The sequence below is a fragment of the Acyrthosiphon pisum genome, chromosome A1 (genome assembly GCF_005508785.2).
Source record: "Acyrthosiphon pisum isolate AL4f chromosome A1, pea_aphid_22Mar2018_4r6ur, whole genome shotgun sequence".
NCBI classification, from domain to species: Eukaryota; Metazoa; Arthropoda; class Insecta; order Hemiptera; family Aphididae; genus Acyrthosiphon; species Acyrthosiphon pisum.
In genome coordinates this window covers 76,563,242-76,568,979 of record NC_042494.1, presented here as the reverse complement: position 1 = coordinate 76,568,979, position 5,738 = coordinate 76,563,242, and the positions used below count along the sequence as shown (strand labels likewise).

The following is a 5,738-nucleotide window of genomic DNA, read 5'->3' as shown; positions in this document are numbered from 1 at the left end:
CCTACCTTAAAAATTTTAAAAAACAAACGTTATAATTATATACCAAATCACAATATTTAAAACAATAGTAATCCTATTCCATACCTAAGAGCTAGTTGCACCGTCTCTGATTAAAGTTAACCAGAGTTTAATCGGCCGAATTGGCCCGGTTAAATATCTGTTATCAGCTGATTTAAGCTTAATCGAAGTTAACCGTAGATGGTGCAACTGGCCCCTTACTAATACTCACAGTTTTTAAAATGCGGTTATTTATCATTGCATTCAAATGTATAATAACCACTGTTCTACGGCGGGTTAAGCGAAGCGAGACGAATGCCCAATAGCCGGTCTCTGTAGTCTGTATATACTGCCATGGCTTAGTTAAATAATGTATATAATAACTAAAATCAATAAATATAAGTAAGAACCCATATTGAATGAACACATTAATATTTAAGGATAGTCATTAAACGTGCAATGGATTTCAATGTTTTCACTACATTACCTTTGCAAATTAATTTGATTTGTTATATTTTATAAAATATATAGATGAATATCATACTATCTATAATCGTGTTGTTAGTTAAAAGCATAATAAGACATAATATACGTATGTTATTGTTATACATGGACTGCTCGTCCCCTATAAACTTCTCTCTCTCGCTATTAATGGATATAGGTGAATGGATTAAATTGTATGTCAATATCTGGTATCAGTCCATTTATTTATAGACATATGGTACAAACCAATACATTCCTCCCTCTTATCATAATCTAATATATGTTTGAATTACAATGATAAAGAACTATAAAGTTTGTAGATGATAGACAGTGTCAGCCTGACCATTGTCGCTGGGCCCCTTAGATTTTTGTTTTTTTTTAGCGCCTAAAATTTTTTTTTTATTTGCGTGGCGTGTTCTTAGCCTAAATAGGGATAGTAGGGACTCCTCCAGGAATTTATTAAAATATTTAAGCGTACGTATTTTGTAGGCACAATTTTTCTTTACAGAGCCCAAAATAGTTCATTATGAGCCCATGAGATTTTGGTGTGCCAGGCTGACACTGATAATTTAGCTGGTTTACTAGTGTAATTCTTCGAAATTTAAATAATTAACGAGGATACTCCAATTTACGAAACAAATATTATAATATAATTTATCAATATGAATTTAGGTACTTACCATAATATTAAAATATATCATATCCAATGACAGTACTTTGTAACTACGTAACATAATAATATTATCTGTTTTGATGGGACAAAAAAAAAAGTTCGTTTCACGAGGATTTCAACTTTGTACCTATTACCGAGTACCTACCTACGTTTTAGCGATCGATTTCACTGAAGTACGTATAATATATTGTGTCCCGTTATTATATTGGCACGCGGCCCATCCGTTGTTCTCTTCCGGGAAAACGCAATATTATTATTATTATTATTATTCGTGTACTCAACAACGACTATAATATTATTATATAGTGTGTTATGATTTTAGTAACTATATGGGCTACGTATAACATAATATGATGTACAAAATTAATAAAATAAATTAATAAATAATAGGTACAGAATTAGTACCAATAAGGAAATTTATCTTATGTACCTATAACGCCCAATATCAACGAAATTTATAAGAGCCAAACATTTTGAATGGGCAGGTCATGTCTGGAGAGTAGAGGTCCAACGGTAATGACTAATGACAGAAATATTGAATGGGAAAAGACCTAGAGGATGACGATGACCTAAGCGGAGGTGGATGAATACAGTCAAATCAGAACTACAAAATTGTGCACCAGGATCAAGACTAGAGGAGAGTGGTGATGGAGAATGGTTGCGGGAAATAGTTGAAGCGCCGAAATGAGCTAAAAAGCTAAGAGAAGAAGAAAAAGGTAATTAATTTAATTTATATTATATTAGGTACTAGCTTTTATACTACGTAGATACTATTATAAGTTGTAAGTTATTAGTCAATGCCAACGTACCATGGATCGGTATGATTATAGGTTCGTATGGTATAAATAGCTTAAAATTAATCTAAATATTTTAAAAATACCATTCTTTATATAATAAATATTAATATACATTGTGGCTAAATGTTTCAAATCCCTATGAATAATATTTTTTGAATTACAACTAAATAGCAAAACCATTGTTCTTCGTTTAAATATTCAGTTTAGTCAAAATTTAAATGTCTATAAAAAAAATATTGTGGATATTTATTTTTGAGATTTTTAGGTTGCTATAAGAATAAACGTACCCTAAACCTAACCTTCAGGCATGGACACAAACGGGAGGGGGACTATTGCGGCTGAAGCATTCGGTATTTCGGTACTTAAAATATTTCAAAGATTACCTTAATTTTCAGTTTATGAACTAAAGTAAAGAGGTTAGGGGACTGAAGAATACAATACTTAAAACATATTATATTATATTTCTTGTTGACATTTAGGAGTGATTGGGCTCGTACATTTTTAATCTAGCCTCCTCCCCTTTTTCATTCCTAGATCCGCGCCTAGGAACTTTGTATTCAATTGCCAGCCTTACACTGCAGTTTTTAAAATTAAAAATTGAATGAATTTATACCTAACTAAAAAATAATTTGAAAATTATCGTGATTTTGACAAACTTTATCAAATTTTGGAATTCATAAGTTTAAAAAAATTCATAACGATTTATTTTCTATAAGTATTTTTAAATTGCTATAATAACAACTTATGTAGGATTTGTTTTTAAATTTTCAAACTTTTTAGCAGTTTAAAAATTGTTATCTATCAACACTGAAAATAAATAGGTTATGCATGTGCTTAGAAAATTATAATTAAAGTAACAGTGGAATGTTTCAAGTGTTTGTCTTAATTTCTAAGTTTCTACGATTAATATTTATGAATTGTAATAAAATATCAAAAACCGTTTGAGGAGAAGTCGTTATTTTACGTGTGAATCCAATGTCATCAAAGTTTGAAACTTAATCATTAATAATAACGTATATGGCTTATATAATATGGTTTATGCTAAACTTTTTTGTTTAATTCTACTAAAATTACTAAAAAGACACCAAAGACTTGTCACTAGTAAAAAAATGTTTATTCACACGTATTTAATATTTATACATAAATTAAGAATTTTTAAGAATTTTTTAATACAAAATAATTTATAAATGTTCGTGATTTTTTGAATTAATTTTTTTTCAACGCTTATAAAAAAAAATGTTTCCAAAAACATTCATATAAATGGTCGGTACAATAAATTTAACCTCACTGTAAACCACAAATATTACGTTCTAACAACTTAAAATGTCACCACGGTGCAATAGCCATAAAATAAGGTCAATGAAGTTCACATCACACAAATATGCTATTTATATATATCACTGTTCCGCTCTTTAACTTTTCGTTAACGCTTGTGCTTACTGCTTTGTAATATTATTTGGTATATAATAATACATATTTGCAATATAATATTATAATATTTCCTATAGATACGTGTATAATTTATCGTAAAAATATGTATACCTAAATTGGTCTCGGACCAAAATTTTTTTTAAAAAAAATGTATATTTATGTAAATCTGAGACCATTACATAGTGTATTGTATTATTATATATTTATATACTATACCTATCTCTGATGATGATGGTAGTATCACAGTTCGGTCTGCATTGCGTTATTCTGTTACCACCTTGCCGCCTTGGCAATCGGCCATATTATTATCCTACATTTGTACACGTAATATTGTAAACGTGCTTTTTCGTTTAAATGTAGCATAATTAATTCTAAAAAAAAAATAATAGATTTGTCCTTGAGACTTGACATTAAGAATGCGCAGAAACCTTGCTCTTGAACAAAACTCGTATATTCTACATTTTTGCGAATATTCTTATAAATTTAAAGTTGTACCCACAATCCGAAACTGGACAAAGTCTTATGACTTATATTATTCAGTAGGTATTCGATAAATATCTTACATTATTTCAAATAAAGTATACTAGCTTTACCAGAGAACGTGGTAAATCACAAGGTTGAAAATGATCGCATTGATGACCTTCATTACCATAAAAACCCTTTATTTGACCCGACTGAACAATTTCTTTCCTAATATTTATAGTCTATAGAGACTATAGTTATGTCCAAACGATTTCGTACGCTTTTGTTTCATCAGCTAGACCCAGTTAACTCCAAATAAATAAAGGTATACTTATTGTAGTGATAGTACATAATATATATTTGGGTATATTATTATACCTACTAAGACTCATTGAAGTTCATTTTTATGAGCCATTTTCAAACCTGCTTGCACGATAGATATTTAGATATACAAATAATGTACAATTTTAATTTACATTTTTAAATAATTTCCAATTAATCATATTTATCTCGTTCCGTTAAAATTGTTATAATAATTAGCTGCATCAATTATTATGTTTAATGATTTCCCCTTTGTTCTGAACAACGCAAATAATTACAGTATATATTAAAATTTAATAAGTTTGTGGTCTTATATTTACTGAAACAGGCTAAACAATAGTAAAATAATAGGTTATATATTTTAAGATCTTAATAATTCTTAATTAGTCGTATTTCAGAATTTCCACTGCGCCAAAAAAGTTTTCTATTTTTAACCAATCCTGAGATAAATAAAACAAATGATTAATAACAAAAAATACAAACATACTAATATGTTTGAATTATTTATTTGTATTTTCAAGCGAAAAATCATTCGGAAGATAGTTTTTGTTTTATAACAGCGTTTTAATCTTCAAATATTGTAACTTTTAATTTATGTAATTATGCACAACACACAACTCGCTATTACCCGAGATTTCAAATCTAAAACTATTCTCGTAACATTTCATTTTATTTTTTAGACATTTTCGTTGACGACAGTTCACAGTACCAATATTCTAATATAATATATTATGCAAAATACTTATAATAATAATGGCTGGATACCATAATTGACAATTCAACGGCTGTCACGGAGGCCCGACGAATATAATGATCGAATGTTTAACGGTATAATAGTATATACGTAGTTCATAGGATTGTTCCTATACCTACCTATATGTGGACGTCAACTACAGTGACTCACTGACTCATTTCGTATACAGGCCACTTACTGCGGCTTGGCCATTACAAACATATATAATATATAGGTGAGTACCTACATAATAATGATATATTGTATGCATGTAGTATGTACCAATTCGTTTGGCCGCTCAACCATGAACCGCAAGTTGAATAATGTCATCAAGTATATAAAGCGGTGACGATTCCGACAGTGTTTTATATGCACAAGTCGAATAAAGAAATGCATTCAAATTTGCAGTATGTATACATGATGTATAGATAAACCTACCTACTATTACTATGTTATGCAATAGCTATTTATTTGTAGGTACCTATACAGATGTATCGATTGACGTTTATTTTTGGCTATTCGAGTGTCACCGTAAGATCGTTTTCTAACATGCCGATACCTAATATACTAGGTAGGTATATTCCAGGGCTTAAAACCGGTAAACGGTTTGTAACGAAAACCTGTAAAAACCGTAAATTTGAGAACCAAAAACCGATAACCGCTTTTAGTTTTTGAATGCTGGAAGCGCCGAAGCGGTTATTGGTTATCGGTAATCAAGGTAAATACCTTAAGGCGGGTTCACAACTGCCCGTGTCGTGTCGTGTCGTGTAAAATCCTATTTTCTGATTGGTTCACCAAAATGTGATAATAAATTAATAAAATATGATCGTGTCGACCAACA

General features: G+C 29.9%; 1 protein-coding gene across 1 annotated transcript in view; it reads left to right on the top strand.

Annotated features, from left to right (window-relative positions):
* Nucleotides 1–5,738, top strand: part of LOC100164509 (valine--tRNA ligase) — a 19,506-nt gene that overhangs the window by 1,257 nt on the left and 12,511 nt on the right. Inside the window, exon 2 of the mRNA XM_029487552.1 lies at nucleotides 1,639–1,869. The gene's annotated coding sequence lies outside the window, so the exon portion shown is untranslated. The remainder of the gene's footprint in view (nucleotides 1–1,638; nucleotides 1,870–5,738) is intronic.